Source organism: Protopterus annectens, chromosome 9.part0 (genome assembly GCF_019279795.1).
Source record: "Protopterus annectens isolate FY-2018-M chromosome 9.part0, PAN1.0, whole genome shotgun sequence".
Classification (NCBI taxonomy): Eukaryota; Metazoa; Chordata; order Ceratodontiformes; family Protopteridae; genus Protopterus; species Protopterus annectens.
Window position 1 is genome coordinate 194,776,229 of NC_056743.1, and position 19,274 is coordinate 194,795,502.

Here is a 19,274-nt window from a genome sequence, read left to right on the forward strand (position 1 = left end):
CAATTTAGATTGCAGTATTGCCCAGAGTTAGTTGCACTTGGATAACCTCGGATGCATTATGCGCAGCTAGCCTGGAGGTGTGGATTTCCTTAATGAATATGGACACACCTCTGCTTTTGGTGTTCTGGTCCAGGTTAGATGGCCGAAAAGTGTGGTATGAGTTATAGCCTGGTAATGCAGGGGTGCTTGCTAGAGCCTTGAACCAGGTCTCAGTCACTGCACGGATGTAGATGTTCTCCATTTTAAGGAGTGTCTCGTGTGACTGCATTTTGAGATTTAGACTTCTAACATTGAGTAGCATTACTCTCAGTTTTTGCTTATCTGTTCCTGCTACAGTGGTGAATTTGTCATTTGAACCTTGCCTAAAAAAGGCACTATAGGGGTGGCAGGACCCTTAGCCAGTATCCGGAATTCCTGGGGCGACAAGTGCAGGCCATCTCTGGCAAAGCATCGTGGTCTGTCGACCATGTCATCCAAGGCAGACAGACACTGGATCCCCTTAGAATGACACCAGAAGTTTAGCCAATTGTTGAAGTCAGTCATTTTGTTCTTGTACTGTGGTAACATTCTGGGCTATGGCAGGATGCTACTCAGGGCTAGGGTCATACCTGCCTGGGCTACAACATCGGAGAGCTCTTCCATGTCTCTCTTCATGTAGTCCATGGAGGTACGTCTCAGGTTGTTCACACCAACATGGACAATGACAGAGTCATATTTGTACTTGTTGTGGAGTGACCTGAGTGCATGGGTTATGTGGCAGATCCTGGCACTCAGCAGGCAGTTGACAGTGACTTTCTCCTTGTTTAGCCTGGTGAGTGGGCCATCATTGTGCCTGACTATAGAGTCACCTATGACTAGTGTGTTGGGTATGTTGTTTTGCCTTACGGGCTGTGGTTTATTGGTACACTGAGTCTGTGGGCTATGTTGGGGGTATGGAGGTTGCTTGCATTTTTGCTTTGGAGGTCTGTCTTGCTTGAGCAGATTATTATTGAGAGCCTCTGCGAATGTTTTTGTGTTTCTATGTGTGGATTTTGGTAATGTAGGTTTAGTGGGACTATGTGATGAGTGTGGTGTGCTGCAAGTGTTTACCTTCTCCTCTTGACTGTCAAGTTCAGTCTTGGTTGGAGAGAGCTTTATCTCCAGTTTGGCTAGATAAGTGCATCTCTTACAGGTTGTGGTGTTGGGTGGTAGGAGGAAAGGGTTGTCTTTGTACATGAAGCAATTGCTGCATTGCCCCATGATGCCCAGATTCAGCAGATAGACAGGAGAGAACACTGGGAGCTGACCCTTGGACATGCCTGAATAAAAAACTAATTTCCTCTAGACTAGTGAGGAAAGTGAGTATAAGAGCTGTTTTTCTCTAAGCAAGTGAGGAAAGTAAGTACAAAAACTATTTTCCTCTAGGTAAAGAGGAAGGTTGAGTGCGTTAGCAAGTTGTAGCTTATTTAGTGCTAACAACAAGTTCTGAACAAGTGCTGAGCATGAATAAGCAAATTCAAGTGCTAAAACTAAGAATCTGTACCTGGATCTTGTGGTAGATAGGCTACCTAGTGCTTACTACTCCCACTGATAAGCTAGAATGCTTTCCTCCAACACGGAGAGACTTGGGGGGCTCAGAAGCTTACAAACAGTCCTGGATACAGCAAATCTGTATCTGGACTAGACTAGTTGCAGGAAAGGTGGGAAACAAGCGCAAATGCGGGCTTTTAAACCAGAAAGATGAAAGATATGGAAAAACTGCCCAAACAGTCAATAAACTACAATTTCTGGGCCAGAAACCACTCTTGTGGTAGGTAGGCTACCTAATGCTTACCACTCCTACTGATAAGCTAGAAGGCTTCCCTCCAACACAGAAAGGCTTGGGGGGCTCAGAAGCTTACAAGCAGTCCTGGATACAGCAAATGTGTATCTGGACCAGACTGGTTACAGGAAAGGTGGGAAACAAGCGCAAATGCGGGGTTTTAAACCAGAAGGTTGAAAGAGATGGAAAAACTGCCCAAACGACCAATAAACTACAATTTCTGGGCCAGAAACCACCCTTGTGGTAGATAGACTACCTAGTGCTTACCATTCCCACCGATAAGCTAGAAGGCTTCCCTCCAACACAGAAAGGCTTGGGGGGCTCAGAAGCTTGCAAACAGTCCTGGTTATAGCAAATCTGTGTCTGGGCTAGACTAGTTACAGGAAATGCAGGAAACAAGCTTAGAATTTTTTTTTTTTTTTTTTTTGGAAAGGGAGAAAGGAGAAACAGAGGATAATTCAAAATTAAGGACCTAAGTGGCTTCCCCTTCACAGATGTTCTCTCTGTATTAGGCAGAATGAGCTAGTGACTCTAGACTGGAATAGAACTGAACAGATGGGACTGGTAGGAGTGTCTGAAGTCAAAATATGATCTCATTGTACTCGATTGAGTGAGCAAATGAGAGGAGGAGTGTTCAAACACCAATTTACAGGCGAGGCGGGCAATTCCAAAGCCACCAAGAAACTGCAGAGACAGCGAGAGAGCACAGTATTCTATGAAACAATTAAATAGACAAATAAATAACTACAGAGAGACACAGACCACAATATTCAATGAAACAGTTAAATAGACAAAAAAATAAAATGCAGTACAATCTTTAACACTGCAAGTTTGTACTTAACTCAGCTAGTAATGCAGTTGCTTGTAGGTATGTAGCAGAAGCCAAACAACTCAGATATTGAGCAGTAATACATTCAAAGATATGTGACTTCTTCTTTTGGCTGCTCCCGTTAGGGGTCGCCACAGCAGATCATCTATTTCAATTTCTTCCTATCCTCTGCATCTTGTTCCGTCACACCAACCACCTGCATGTCCTCTCTCACCACATCCATAAACCTTATCTTAGGCCTCCCACTTTTCCTGTTATCTGGCAGCTTCATCCTTAGCATGTTTTTCCCAATATACTGTGCATCCCTTCTCAGCACATGTCCAAACCAATGTAATCTTGCCTCTGGCTTTGTCTCCAAATTTTCCAACCTGCGCTGACCCTCTAATATACTTATTCCTAATCCTGTCCACCCTCATCACACCCAGTGCAAATCTTAACATGTTACTCTGCCACGTCCATTTCTGACTCCTGCCTTTTTGTCAGTGCCACTGTCTCCAACCCATATAACATAGCTGGTCTCACTACCCTCTTGTAGACCTTCCCTCTCACTCTTACTGGTACTCCTCTGTCACAAATCACTCCTGATACTCTTCTTCACCCACTCCATCCTGCCTGTACTCTCTTCTTCACCTCTCTTCCACACTCACCATTACTCTGAACTGTTGATCCCAAGTATTTAAACTCGTCCACCTTCACCACGTCTACTCCCTGCATCCTCACCATTCTTCTGTCCTTCCTGTCATTCACACACACATATATTCTGTCTTAGTCCTGCTGACTTTCATTTCTCTTCTCTCTAGAACATATCTCCACCTCTCCAGGGTCTCCTCCACATGTTCCCTACTCCCACTACAGATCACGATGTCATCTGCAAATATTAATAGTCCACGGGGACTCCTGTCTGATCTCATCTGTTAACCTGTCCATCACCATTACAAATAAGAAAGGGCTCAGAGCTAATCCTTGATGTAATCTCACCTCCACCTTAAACTCATCCATCACTCCCACCGCAGACCTCACCGCTGTCACACTACCCTCGTACATATCCTGTACCACTCTTACATACTTCTCTGGCACTCCAGACTTCCTCATACAATACCACAACTCCTCTCTAGGTACCCTGTCATATGCTTTCTCTAAGTCCACAAAAACACAATGCAACTCCTTCTGACCTTCTCTGTACTTCATCAACACCCTCAGAGCAAACGTTGCATCTGTAGTGCTCTTTCCTGGCATGAAACTATACTGCTGATCACTACTTATCACCTCTATTCTTAACCTAGCTTCCACTACTCTTACCCATAACTTCATGCTGTGACTGATCAATTTAATCCCTCTGTAGTTACTACAGCTCTGCACATCACCCTTATTCTTAAAATTCGGTACCAAAACACTTTTTCTCCATTCCTCAGGCATCCTCTCACTTTCCAAGATTTCATTAAACAATCTAGTTAAAATCTCCACTGCCATTTCAGCTAAATACCTCCATGTTTCCACAGGTATGTCATCTGGACCAACGGCCTTTCTATTCTTCATCCTCTTCATAGCTGTCCTTACTTCCTCCTTGCTAATCCACTGCACTTCATGATTCACTATCCGCACATCATCCAACCTTCTCTCTCTCTTATTCTCTTCATTCATCAGCCCCTCAAAATACTCTTTCCATCTGCTCAACACACTCTCCTCGCTTGTGAGTACATTTCCCTCATTATCCTTTGTCATCCTTACCTGCTGCACATCTTTACTAGCGCGGTCCCTCTGTCTAGCCAATCGGTACAGGTGCTTTGTGTGACTAACACTTATAAATACAGAGAAACCCTCTCAGGAGCTTTTTACAGATGCCTCAGAGGGTGGGGTGCCACTTGTGACCCCCTAAAGGTCCAGGACCTCTAGCCTCCTCATCTGAAGTCAGACTACATAAAAGAGAGGAGGGCTGTGCTTCTGGCTCTGTAAGCTTTTCATTCCTTCTTTCACCCTAGGCCCCTCACAGCTTCCACAGACAATACCACAGTGATGTGGTATGTCAACAAGCATGGGGGCACGAGGTCCTATCTTCTTTGAAAACAGGCTCTTCAGGTCTTAAATCTAGCTATCCAGTATCAAGTCACTCTTCAGGTGGTTTGCAATTCCCTCAGAGCATAATCTAGTGGCAGACTCTTTGAACAGGTCCAAAGTACATTCTCATGAATGGATGTTTCACAGCAATATGTTCCTGGACATCATCTGTTGGTAGAGTATTCCTCAAGTAGATCTTTTCACCTTCCCTGTGAACAGACAACTTTTTCTTCTCTATTCCAGAAGCCCAGATCCTCTGACTTGGAAAGTGAATGCCCTGTCTTTTCCTTGGAAGAGGATGTTTCTGTATATTTTCCCACCCCTTCCTTTGTTATCTTGCGTTCTGCACAAGATCAGGCAGGACTCTCCCAAAGTCTTGCTTTTGACTTCCTTTTGGCCCAGACAACATTGGTTCCGCCTTCTCTCTCATTTGGACAGGGGACAGTTACCACAACTTACTCGCCATGTGGATCTTTTCACACAAGAAAAGGGATTTCTTGTCCATCCTTATCTGTCCACTCTTCAACTGACACTTGTGGGTGATAGAGTTTTGATACCCTATTTAGACACCTCTTTTCTGAGGATGTGCTCCAGGGTGTGTAGGAGACCAGGAAACCCACTACAAGAAAAATATGTCCGGATGAAACAAATTTTCTGTCTGATGCCTCTCTTGCCATGAGGATCCCCTATCTGTGGGAGTTCCTCTGGTTCTCTCTTATTTGTGCTATGTGCTCCATGCTTGGTTGGCATATTCGTCAGATAAAGTTCACCTGTCAGCAGTTTCTACTTGTCTGCCCTTTGAATGCTCCTCTGGCTTCTAAGCTTGAGGTCAAGGAGTTCCTTGAAGGTGTCCTTCATATCAGGCCACCCAGGAAGCCTATTCCATCTTCTTGGGACCTCAGTTTTGTACTTGAGAAATTGACTCAGACTTCTTTTGAGCCTGCTTCTTCAGCTTCCTTACAACATTGTACTTGGAAGACTGTTCTGCTCTTGGCACTTCAGCCAAGAGTGTGTCTGAACTTCAGGCTCTGGTGGCTATTCCTCCTTTTTTAGTTTTTCATAGAGACTGGGTGCCTCTTCGTAGAAATCCTTCTTTTATGATTGATGTGGTCAGTGAGTTGTCCCTTAGTCAGTCTATTCATCTTCCTTCCTTTTTTCCTTCCCTGCAGTCTGCCACTGAGAAGTTTCTTCACACCTTGGATTTGTATATGGACAGCTCAGATATTATTTAGATAAAATGAAAGCTTTTTGCAAATCTGAGCAGCTTTTTGTTTCTTTTCATCCCAGGACTTTGGCTTTTGCTGTTTCTAAGCAAACTGTCTCCTGCTGGATTTATAAGGCCATTTTTTTCTTTTTCTTTTCATGGCAAATGTTTTTCCTTGTCTGTAAAGGCACATTCTACTGAGGCATTACCTGCTCTGGTGCCTTTTTCAAGGGTCTGGATACAAATTCTAGCCATGAGGCTGCTACTTGGTTCTCTGTTCATACTTTTACTAAACATTAAAAATTGGATGTTGTTTCCAGGGCCAAGGCAGGCTTTGCCAGAGCTATCTTGCATGGGTTCATGGAGGATTCCTCTCTGCCTTCCTCTTGAGCTATTGTAGTCTTCCTTTGGTGAAGAATACTACAAAAGTGATATGGAAGGGCATAGTACAGTTGTGTCATATCTAACCATAACGGAAGATGTCCTTCTCTTCACTGTTGCAGTATTCGGTCCCTCCCTCCTCCTCCCCTGTATCCTGACATTTGCCCTATGTTCTGGTTGCCGTCCTGGCTGAGGGGTCCTTCTCCCTTTTCTTCTTTGTTTTTCCTTCTGGATGCATGTGCTCCTCTTTGTGCCTGAGGGTATTCTGTTCCACCTGGGCTGTTTTCAGTTCCGAATTTCTGTGTCCGCATGTCACCTTTATGCCCTGTGTCATCAATGGAGAGCATACATGTGATGTATAGCACCTATAAGAGCTGAAGGCTTTGGTCTACTGGCCGAACATTGGGTTATCCTTGGCAGGAGATCCCTTAGGTGAAGAATACTGCAACAGTGAAGGGAAGGACATTTAATGTTATGGTAAGATTTTATACAATTGTACTTTATGGTAAGTATATAAGTTTAGTTTAATAACCCCTTTTTTGAGTAGGGAGTTGCAAAAAGTGTAGTTTGCTTTAGTGCCTGCATATGCCGGTGATTACAAGTACTTAAGGAAAGAGATACTTATTTGGTTGGGGGTCCTGCCAGCAGTCTGCACCTAAAGGGGTCATACATGGACTTGTACTTTGGACAAACCAAATGTTTGACCTAGTCTGCTTGGAATGGAAAATGTTTAAGCCAGTTAGAATCTAGCACCTTGAATTGTGGAAATTATTGTAATGGGCCATTTTCTAAGACGTTTTTGTTAATCAATTTGTCAGTGGGTTAGTCAGAGGAGTTTTGAGTCTACAGACAAACTAGTAGACTTGGTTGAGAAGGTCATGATAGCAAGTGAGTTATCACATAATGACAGTAACTGTGCAACTCAAAGGAACTCTCATAAAATGATGGAACTAGTATGCATTTTATGAAGGGTAAGGCTAAAGAAGAAGTATGTTTACCTTTTCAGAGCTACAGAGACAATTTCAGGCACTAGGGACAGGGTCTAAAACATATTAGATGAAATTGGATGTTTTAAATGTTCTGAGGTGGGGAATATAGCTAAAAGTTGCGCACAGAATAATTTATTTATTTACCTATTTGCATTTTGTTTACCGGGAAAGTCCACTGGGCCATAGAGAACCCAATTTCAGTGGAGGTCCAGGGAGAAAAGCTCCACAGTAGAAGAAATAAACAGCTTGCAATACAAAATTGAGTACAGTGAATACAAAGGTAAGTATGTACAAAAACAGTTTGCAGTACAAAATTATATACAAAGATTATAAAGAATAAGTATGTACAAAATAAGAAAATTTGCACTATTATAATCTAAATGCTGTAGAGTAGGCTTTACGATAATGTACTGTGTTTCTAATCTCTATTTACAGAAGTATTGTCTTTCTATCTACAGAAGAATTTTCTCACAAAAAAGAGAGAGTAAAATTATGTGTGATAAGAAGTAGGTGTAGTCTTTCTAGGGGGCTCAGAGCAGGTACGCTTCCAGCTTGAGGATGGGTGGTTGTGAAGGGAAATCTTGAAGGAGGTTGGATTCTGAGTTGTTCTAATGGATGGGGCAGAGCATTCCAGTTCTTGGCTGTTGAGCAAGAGTAAAGAAAATGGCCATGTGGCAGGTTAGGTTTGTAAACCTGCAAGAGCTTCTGTTCCTCTGATCTAAGGGTCCTGTTTGGGTGGTACTAGCTGAATATTGAGCTCAGGGCAGTCAAGTTGTCTAAAGATTATTTTGTGAGCAGTGCATAGTTGCAGATAGGAGAGATAGTTTGGGAGTTCTAGCCATTTCAGTGACTTAAGAGCACAGCAGTGATGGTTGGAGTATTTAGAATTGGCTGCAAATTTGGTGATTTTATTGTAGCATGTCTCAAGTTTGGATTTTAGTAGAGCTTTGGATATTGATAAGTATGGGGGCACCGTAGATGAAAGAGGGTAATAGGTAAGTTGTAGCTAGGTTTATTTTTGTGGTTGGGCTTAGGAAGTGATTACATCTATAGAGGATTCCAAGTTTAAGGTGTGGTTTGCAAATGTGTTTTATATGCAGGTCAAATTTCAAGTATTCATCAATAGTGACAAGAAGCTTTATGAGGGTGACAACTTTGATTATAGACTTACTATGAGAATAGATGGTGAAGTCAGATTTATTTAAGGGGGTTCTTTTCTTAGGAGTGAATAGCATGATTTTGGTTTTATTTGTGTTCAGGGCTAGGTGATGGTTGTGCATTCAGGATTCAGTGAGGGAGAAGGCCTTTTGAGTTAGTTGGAGTAGATCAGAGGTAGAGTTGGCACAGTAGACAGTAGTAGAGTCATGTGCATATTGAATGACAGATCCTTGAGTTAGAGATGTATGGAAATTGTTTATGAATATGCTAAATAGGAGTGGTCCAAGTATGAAGCCTTGGGAACTCCGGTGGGGGTGTTGAGAAAGAAGAGAAGGAGTTATGTCATTTGATAGCCTGTTGTCTTTCTTTTAAATAACTAGAGAAACAGTTTAGAATGGGGGGGGGAGTCCGATATTAGAGAGTTGGGTGATAAATAAAGGGTGTGAAACAGTGTTGAATGCTTTGGAAAGGTCAAGGAAGAGGGTAGAAACTATTTTACCAGCATTGCGGGCTCTGTTGACTGTGTCCATAAAGAAGAGAAAGGCAATTGTAGTACTATGGCTGGGTCTGAAGCCATGCTGTGAGGTTGAAAGTGTATGATTGTCAAGAAGATAATGGAACAGTTAAATACTGATGCATTTTTCTAAGGTTTTAGAGATTGAAAAAAGAATAGCTGTTAGTCAGAAGTTTGATGTCAGTATTATTGCTGCCTTTATAGAGAGGGAGGATATAGGCCTTTTTCCAGCTTTTGGGAAGATAGGTCTCAAGAATGGATCTATTAGATCTATTGATAAGTATGCTTATGGGGTAAGTGATACTGTCAGCAGCGATTTTGAGGTATTCTGATAGGATACCATCAGGGGTGTTAGAGCAAGGTTTTAGCTTTAGTAGTAGTTTTTTATGATTGTGAATGGGATAGGTTTTAGAGTAATGATAGAGAAGGGGGTGGGTATTGGGCTTTTCTGGGTGCTGGGTGAGAGTAGTGTAGGTGGAATGAGTGGGTGTTGTAGAGGTGGATGCGTGGCATATGATGCAATTTGTTTGAGAACATTTTGATGTGAGGTCAGCTATGGAGTTGATAAAGAAGGTATTAAAAAGGGAGACTATTTCTTCAGGAGTTTTGTGTGGGTGAGGGCAGGGATTGTTTTTTTTTTTTTTTTTTGCCTGGGTTAAGTAGTGAAGTAATGGAGTTCCAGAATTTCTTTGGGTTCTGCTTGTGGTTGGACTGAAGTTCTAGGTAGCATTCTTTTTTGTCTTTGTTGGCTAGCTTTTTTAATTGGTTGTGTATTTCGAATTTTAGTAGGTCTCGGGGGTTTTGATGTGCTTGCCATAACTTCCATATTTTGTCTCTGGCTTGCATGAGAAGTCGAGTAAGCTTGGATAGCCAAGGGGCATAGTTATTTTTGATCCTCTGTAGTCAGAGGGATGCGAGGCTACTTAGAATATTTGTGAAGGTGGTGCTTCATCTAGAGAGAGGGTTTTTAGTAAGTTCTAATCAGTTGTTTGTAGGATATAGTTGAGTGTTACAGGGTTGAATGAGGTCATATTCCGTGTTTGTTTGTATTGATGTTGGCTTAGTCTGGGGGGAGATTGGCAGATGGTCACTGAAGGTGTTTGGGAGTGTTCTGGATGAGGAGATTTTGTTAAAGTTTGTAACCAGAATCCAGTCTAAGATGGATCCGTTGTCATTGCTTTTGTTAGGTCTGGTGGGGGAATTAGTGAGCTGGGTGAAGCTGAAAAGATTAATGTTTGTGGATGGGTGCTTGGAGTTGAGTTCTAGCCAGCTGATGTTTAAGTCACGAAGTATGATGGTCTCATTTTTAATATTGGAAGAAATCCAGGTTAGAATCTCTTCCAGTATGTGTTTGTTGTTTCCAGGGGGTATGTAGAGAGCTAAGATGCAACGTTTTTTCCTGTTATTCATATTTAAGAAAGCTGAGTATTTCTGTGTTAGCAAACTGGTATGGGGTTAGAAAATGGAACTGTATTGTAGGTGTGGAAAAAAGAATGGCAACACCGGCTGCTTTTTTATGGGCCCTGTCTAATCTTACTGTTTGAAAGTCTGTAGGAAGAAATTCAGTGTCTTTAATATGGGGTTTTAACCAGGTCTCAGTGGTGCAGTAATGTCTGGTTGTTGGCGAGTGATCCATGCATGAAAGTCTTGAGATTTTGTTACGGATAAGATTCAGATTTACTATGTATAATGACTTGTGAGAGTCTGTGTTGATGGGTGTTGTGGGTCCTGGATTGGGGGTGTATGTCACTGCATAAAAATATGGTGGAGAGCTTAAAAGTGTGACATGATAGCTTTCTGTTAGTGGTTGGTTTGGTGGGGTTCCTATCACGTCATCGAACTTTTACAAGTTGGAACCACATACGGTCGAGACCTTATGTTCAAATTTGTAAAAGTTCGAGCATGTGAATGGAAATCTCCATAGGCAGAGGTTTCCATTCACTTCAATGTGATGCGATCTCGGAGTTGGTATATTTAAGTAGCGGGGGGTGTGGGGGGTGCAGGGGGGTTTGCCCTCTTTGCTTACAACAGTTTATTTTGTTGTCCGTTGTGTTTTTTTTTTTTTTTTTTTTAGGTAGTCGAAGTTATGTAACTTCAAACATAATGGCTCAACCAATAGGTGTTCGAAGTTACATAACTTCGACTATGTGATATAGACCCGGTTTGGTGTGACACATTTGAAAATGTAAACGGAAAAACACACAAACTAATAAACAAAATCCACCATGGCTTACTGAAGAAAATAAATTATTAGCATCAAAAGCTTTTATAACACTTTCATCAACAGACTTCCTCAGAACACTGTAGCACATAGAAAATGCAAACCAAACATTTTGTACAAGCCTTAATCAAGATCCATTAAACAATTAAGACCATCAATTAAAATCCAACACATATTAAAAAAAAATCATTCAGTATTTAAACCTTTTAAAAAACATTTTGCATTTATATTCTCATTCAGTCCAGGAGCTTTATGTGCATATAACCTTATACTTCAAGAGTCTCCAGTTTGTTTTTGTAATTTCCATCTGTTAAGTCATAAGGGGGACACTGTAACATAAAATATTTTTTTTTTGTATTTAGAACAAACCACAGAATGTTTGTAAAAGGCGCTATTTGTGTCCTTGGTTTTTATACTATATAAATGTTCTTTAACACGCTTCTCCAAACTACATGTAGTCATAATTATGTAATAACTAGGGCACCCTGAACATAACGCTATATAAACCAAATCTACATTTTTGAAATAAATACATTTGGTAACATAAGCAAATCTACAAATGTTACACATCCCACAAGTGTCAATCATCCACATCTCGATGGACCTCCAAGTAAGCAGCAGACTACCACGGGCATAAATCAGGTTTATTGCAGCAATAAAGGCTCTCAAGTCAAAGATTGCTGCAATAAACCCGATTTATGCCCGTGGTAGTCTGCTGCTTACTTGGATGTCCATCGAGGTGTGGTTGATTGGTTTTTGGCTGTACTTGCACCTATTCTCCCTTTTTTTGTGATTATTAGTCATCCCACACGTATTCCTACCTCCCTATTTGTCTGGGGGATCTGTATTAAACTATCAGATTTTTCTAACATAGATTTAAAACACTTCCCTTATCGATAAACAAAGGTAGGTTTTTGATCAATAGTTTTCCACACCTCTTGATTTTCCTTCAAGTTTTTCCAATTATCCTCTATAATTTTCCTTATAGCACTAAAATCGGCCGACATGTCTAAATTATAAACTGAAAGATTGGCTAAGTATAAATTTAGGGAAGTTTAGCGAAAGTGGGGGTTGATGGAAATGGGGGTAGGGTAGGGGAGCAGGCTGGCCAGCTGTAGTAGTGTGCAAAAAAAAAAGTAAGGTAAATAAGGAAGACGGTAGTTTTGATAATGCTGTAGGATTAATAATTGATAATGCTGTAATAAGTCTATGTAGTGTGATGCATACCTGGTGAGAGAAGAACTGTTTGCTTGCATCTGATACTTCTGATACTTACCAACTAGTAAGGAGAGATGTTACATGGTCCTTGATCATGCTAAATCAGTTCCTATTCATGAAACTCTGTTACAAATTCAAAATTTAACAGATGGGTAAATGAAAACAAGTATAACCACTGTTTTGAATCTGGAAATATGATAACTTTAATAAATATTGAATCTTTAGTAAATAATAATTTAGCAAACTCAGAGTTGTATTACCAGGCTATGTTTCAAGATTTACAGAATCTGGGCTCAAATGCATTAACCCCAACAAAGATGTGATAGGTTGAGAAATTTAGTACATCATTTTGGAACTATACAGTTGGATTATACCACCTTAATAGTGATCAGAAACAAGATACTGGCTGTAAATGAGATTGCCACATGGTCATATAAGCCACTCATTTACCTCCTGTACAAGACAGAAAAGAAGGGGGTTAGAGATGGATAAATGAATGTTAAAACAGACTTTCCAAAACACAGTTCTGAAACTGTGTCACAATCATGGAGTATTTATTTGGCCATTTATGGAAATGAGGCAAGAGACAAGAGTTCCACGTGTGCTATTAACCTATAGGTTTTGCTGGCATAGGACATATTTCTTTAAACAAGGAACAGCTGTATTAATTGTCACTTATGACATAGGCAGTCATACATTTAGATAAATGAAAATAAGCAATATTTATGTAATTTTAGTTGCAAACATTATACATCACTTATAATCTATTGCATAGGACATTTTTGTGCCAGTTTCCCAAGTGTCTGAAGTTTCCACAGGTAAAATCTGCTGCTCTTCCTTAGAAGTGCAGGAAAGAAAAGAAGTTGCTAGGGTTTATTGATGGTGTGAATGACATGGGCTGAGAAAGCACAGAATCATACATGTAATAGCTTTTTAGAGATGATTCAGAAAGATACCCAGGTTTTTGAAGTACAGATTGATAAAACCCGCTTGGTACACTAAAGGAAATAGATGGGGGCATTGGTTAAAAAAGTTTTCTTTTCTTTTCCTGCACCAAAAGGAGGTGGTAGGGCACTTGTGTTAAAAAAAAAAAAAAAAAAAAGATTAAAACTGGGAAAAGAGTCAGGATGGAGCCATGTAGTGCCAAGACCTCAGCACAGTGAAACCCAAAGTAAGTAACAAATGCACAGTAAAAGAAAAACAAATGATTCCATCAGGCATTTTTGGTTGAATACAACGTTCGCATACTCTCTCCACATCCCCTTACTTATATATGCACTAACACTAATGTAAAATTGTGGGTGAATTATCCAATCTGTAAACTGTACTATTTGCTGATGGCTCAGGTACTTTTCAGTTTCTCTGTAGAACAGAAGTACTTTGCATTCAACAGCTTTAGGAGCCAAGACTTGTTTGCAAGTATTCTTTTTTTGGAGCAACTGCATGATCCGTATGTCAGACTTATGATGTCCAAAATGCAGGCATCCGTTCCCTAGATATCTGATGTGGTATATTGTGCTTTCAGTGGTTTTGACTATGCTTAATTTGCTAAAAAGGAGTTCTAGTAAAACAAGAGAATATAGTTGCAGCTACTCATGTAGAGCCTTCTTTGGGTGTTGTCTCTAGAAAGTGAAGGACCCCCTTTTTACTTCTTCGCCTTGTATTTCTGAGGAAAATTATCATTCTGTAACCAGTGGTATTCACTGCATATTGTTTTCCCCAGGGCTTTGATCCTGAGAACTGAGAATGAAGGCTCCTGTTGTCATTGTTTAGTACTTTGTGATTTCTTCTTGGAAGCACCTACCTTGATGAAGGATCATTGCACATTGGAGTTTATGAAACTGTCTTTCAGTAAAAAGAGATATGCCAGTTTAGTGAAGGTAGCATTGTCCATAGCTTTAGCAGTGACTGATGATATTCCAGATTTTTAGGTTTTAGGGTTTATGTGAAACAGTGCCCTAAAAGCCAGGATCACAGCTATCTGCCCACAGGATGCCAGGTAATTTTTCAACTGTACTTCCATTAGCATTGACTCCTTTTCAGAAATCCTGTGACCATTCTTTCCCTGACCTGTACATCTGCAAAAGGTCTAGAAAGACTGTTGCCTTCGATATATTGGTGAGTGATAAAACTGGATCTTATATAAGTTTAGTTAGAAGGTGTAATTTTCTCTGGCTGTTAAGATTAACAGACCTGTATGGCAGGTAGTTGTCATTCATACCTGAACTTCATTAAATCCTGTAACTAGATTACAGGAGAGTTCATCAGGGAAGTACCAGTAGACGTGATCTGCCTGGACATCAACAAGGCCATTGGCTTAGTCCCACAGAGGTGGTATCAAGGAAGACAAGAAGGATTAGGAGTTAGGATCAGGACTGAATGAAGTGGATCACTTCATGTTTGAATAGTAGTACACAGATGGTTGTGGAGAGAACAGGCAGTGTTGAGAGTAAGAAAAGTGACTGAGTACTGCAGAGATCATTTATGATTCCAGTACCCTTTACTACGCTCACTTCTGCTTATCTGAGAAGTTAGGTAACAAGATAATCCTAGTCAGTGATGACACAAGGAAAGGTGCATCAGTGAAGGATGGAGGGAGGAGTCTAAGGAAGGCTTGGGAAAGGCAAACCAAGTTAGCAGAAATGTGCCAGGTGAAGTTTAATCCAGACATGCATAGTACTGTACCTGGGCTATATTACCTGTAGTTTAAAATATCAGCTGGAGGGTGAACTGTTGAGAAAAGAGCATGTAAAAAAATGTGAGAATATTGACCACACCTGCACATCAGGTCAGCATGAAAGGGCATCGACGGCCACCAGAATGCTGGCGTGCACGCTCTGTTGATAAGACTCCAGAAGCAAAGAGGTAATGTGTCTTATCTACTAAGCCTTGGTCACATCTTGCTTTGAGTACTTTGTGAAGTTCTGTTTCTGTAGTTTTGGTGGCTACAGAAGGAGAATGGGCATAAGGCTTCAAAAAGAAGTCCAGAAGAAATCCACCTAACTCTATCATACAGGCTATCTGGCTGGCACACATCAACAGAACATCAAATCCTCTGTAATCATCAAATCTTATTTAAAACGTTATTTTTTATGTACTCACTTGCAACAGACTTAACTTTCATTTTTTGCTTTCCTTTCCTCCTACACAATCATCAGCCACCTGATGCAGACTAAGCCAATGTGAAAATGCAGTTTGCTGCTTTGTCTAGCAGCCCTCACTAATGTTTAATTTCTACCTCCACAAATCGGTAGGAAGAAGTGTAGTAAGGCATAACTATCTTATGCATAAACTGAGAGCAAATCTTTATGTTATTGTGTTATGTATTATAAAATAGGTCCAGCCACATCAAGCTTTTTTTGTTTTAACAGAGAAGAAATTGGAACTTTGTGCAAGTGTACTGCATGTTCTGACTTCCAACCCCAAATGGGAAAGTCAGCTATTTTTTAAGGTAGAACGTAGAACAAGTAGAATTTTTTAACAGTTTTTATTTTTTTAGTAATTTGAGACTGCACTCTGACAGCCAGTACCATAAGCTTTCCAAGAGTGGTATTGCTTATCTTGCACTGCACTTTATTTAGTGGCTAGAGGAATATTTGGATCGGAAAAAGCAGGACCAGAGCAGAAGCATTTGCAGTTCTAAGAAATGTGCTTGGAAGCTGTTTCCTTGTAATATTTATTTCTGTCTCACATTTTCTGTCTCGTTTTTTAAACTAGGCAGATAAGGTCTGCATGACTTGGGCTGGGAAACAACACTCCAGTTAGCATAACCCTCCGCTTCTGATTGGCAGGGATTTGTAACAAGTTATTAAAAGGTAAGGCTAGGCTCATTCAGCAGTGTTTTGTGAGTATGTGCACAGGAAGCATTTATCAGCAGTCTGATTGTTGGAACATTTCATGAGTCTTTGCTAAAAAATCAAAGTGCAGTAATGCAGAGGCCCTAAAAGGTTTAAATGCTTCTTTCCTATCTTGGATGTTAATTGCAGAGAGCATATCCACATTACTAATTGGCCTTTCCTCTGCACCTAAAGTGTTCCCAATTTGTAGTAGTGAGTATAGGGTCCTTCCATGAAAAAGAATTCCACGTGTTCCCTTTCTTGAATGGCTATCTCCCTGTGTTTGAGGTTGCAGTTCTTGGAGATGACCTTAAACTGAGAAGGCCACTGTGATGCCATTTCATATATTGGCAGGTTGATTGCTGAGCTGGATAACATCCTCCCCAGGGTTAGGATACAGTGCAGGGTCCAAGCTTGGACCCTTATGCATCTTCTGAGCTTGGCCGCTTCCATAATTTTCATGTTGCTTTCTGCATGCCTTATTGTGTGGGCTTTGCAGTGGATTGAAAGGTGATATGACTGCAGGTTCACCACTCATTCATAAGTCATTTCTTGGTTTCAGACCCTTTTCAGTGGCTCATGCAGTTGTGTACATGACCCACGATCATGAATGTGTGTCTGCCTTTAATATGACTTTGTCATGCATGCTGATGATGAATGCTTTTTTTGTGGAATGGGTAGCTCGGCATGACTCCACATGTCAACGGAAGTAATCAGACTCAGAAAGGGGGCTTCATGTCATCTTGCTGGTTGCTACTTGCAGTACTTTTGGCTCTAATGTCTGTGGAAGTAAAGCTTCTTCCATGTTGTCTGCTTATATGGTCTAATAACTAATCTGTGGTGGTGTATCAAAACAAACAAGTGGGCACATAATCATACCACCTGTGCTGTGCAGAGGAGTGATGATGGTCTTGCAGTGGTCCATGGGCCATAGATAGAGGATCACCTTTTCAGCATTTCGCATCCCTGATAAAGTGAATGTGCTGTCAGACTCCCTGAGCTGCTTCTTCATTCTTGTCCTAATGCTGCTGATTCAGAAACTTTTTCTAGTGTGAGTCTTTCTGGAGCTGAGTTACACCAGTTGCAAGTAGACATCTTTCTGGTACATTGCACTAGTCACCACAGTATGCCTGTTCTATGCAACCATCATTGGTTTCCTGTTCATTACTTGGTCTTCTATAAAATACTAGTGCAGACTTATCTGTCCACTCAAGACCTAGGCCCCTGCTACTTGAAGGAGCTTGATGTGTCCTGCCCTTTACAGTTTATGAGTTTGGTTTATGATAGGCTGTTTTTAGTGCTATAGGTCCATCTTGACGCTATAGGGTGGCATTCGTTTCTTTTAACAAGCTCTATCTGATGTTGTCCATCTCATTCCAGTAACCTGAGGGACTCTGTTCCAATGCTCGGAACCGACTGGCTGCCTTCACGCAGCTCGAGATTCCAAACCTGAACTCCTCCTACCTACCCATAATGCCCCACTCCCCCACGCTACCTCAGATCTCGTTTGCCACATTCAGCAGCAAGTTCCACTTGAATTTCTCCACACAGCACTTTTTGGTAAGTTGCTTTCTCTATATTTACCTGTCTTCTACCCTTTCATTTTCCTTCTTCTCTCTCTAGTTTTCAGGGCTCTGTTAGGCTTTCTTATTTAAAAAAAAAAAAAAGTCTTTCTTCTTTTTCCCCTCTTCTCCTTAATTTCTTCCTTTTCTGTTCCCTATAGCTGAGCAAAAGCCTTTAGGTTTTAAAAAATGCACTTCCCGTGGGTGAAAGATCCCTTTATTGAACACCTACAGGGAGTGAATCTACTGTTTGGGGCATCTTCATTTGGAAGCCCATTGTGACATCTGTAGGGCTTTTCACCCCCGGGATTTGGCTGATAGGAGAAGCAAGCTCATTTTAAAGGGCTTGCTTCCTCCTTCCACTACCTCGCAGGTTCCATCTTCTTCAGGGGCTCAACCTCTGGCTAAGAAGCCCAAGGAGGGTCGGGAGTCCAAGAAACCATCATCCTCATGGTCCTCCTTGGAGCCTCCCTGTAAGAAGTCTAAATCTTCAGAACTGACCCAGCCGGCTCCAAGTTCTCTTACCTCCTCCTCCTTTCTGCCCTGTTCCTCCTCCAAGGTGATGGGGCCGATTGTCCTTCCCCTGGTGTTGGCTCAGCTGTGACGGAGCCAGGATCTTCTCTGCCAGGTCTCTCTGGGTGATCTCCAACTCGTACCCTGTGGAGATCTCCCCATCCCCCTTCCTCAGCTTCATATAGGTCTTCCTGAAGCCTGTGTTCTAGGGATGTGGGTAAACTTATGAGGCAGATGTCCTTCAAGGATGCATCTGCAGTCCTTACAAATGGGTTGTCCTGTCGTCAGGCAGCCCTTCGGTCGGCCGGATTCCAAAGTCTGGGTCTGGCCTCGGCTGGTGTCGCACTTCACCCGACGTCATAGCTGCAGTTATTCGGGTATAAAGGCATCAGCCGACGCCATTTTCCCCAGTCTTTCTTGCGCGTGGCCCAAGCAGAAGCTGTTCGCAAGTGCCGGTCGGTCAGAACCAGAGATTACTACTACCGAATACGTCTACTACTACCGAAGACTTCTAAAAAGCTAAGTACCCCGTTGGGGACTCTTTCTTGCCTCAGCCGATGTCAGAAAAAGTGAATAACTGTTTAACTTGTGAGAAACAAATACCTCATAAAGATTTCCACTCTTACTGCTTACCTTGTTTAGGCCCAGACCACGACGTAGCAGCTTGTCTAGCCTGTGCTTCTTTTAACCGACGGACGCTTAGACTTGGTCGGAATTTGCTGAGGAGTTTTTCGGCTCCGATTTTGCTTACATTATGCCGTCGGATCCTCCGACTACGCAAATATCTAAAAAGCGCAAGGAAAAGGACCGACACTCGCGGTCCGTGGTTTCGGCCGAAACCGCGGTTAAGCCAACCGCGAGTGTCTCGGTTTCGGCTGAAACCGAGCAAGCGGTTCTTCCTTCAGCCGAAAACTTACCTCCTACCTAGGCCTCTTCTAACCTGGTGGAATCGGCTTCTGAAATCACTCCTGCTCTTACAGTTTCTCAGGAATT

At 41.6% G+C, this 19,274-nt stretch overlaps 1 protein-coding gene across 1 annotated transcript in view; it reads left to right on the forward strand.

Annotated features, from left to right (window-relative positions):
• The window catches only part of USP47 (ubiquitin specific peptidase 47), a 3,572,488-nt gene that overhangs the window by 3,301,390 nt on the left and 251,824 nt on the right, over window positions 1-19,274 (forward strand). The window lies entirely within an intron of this gene.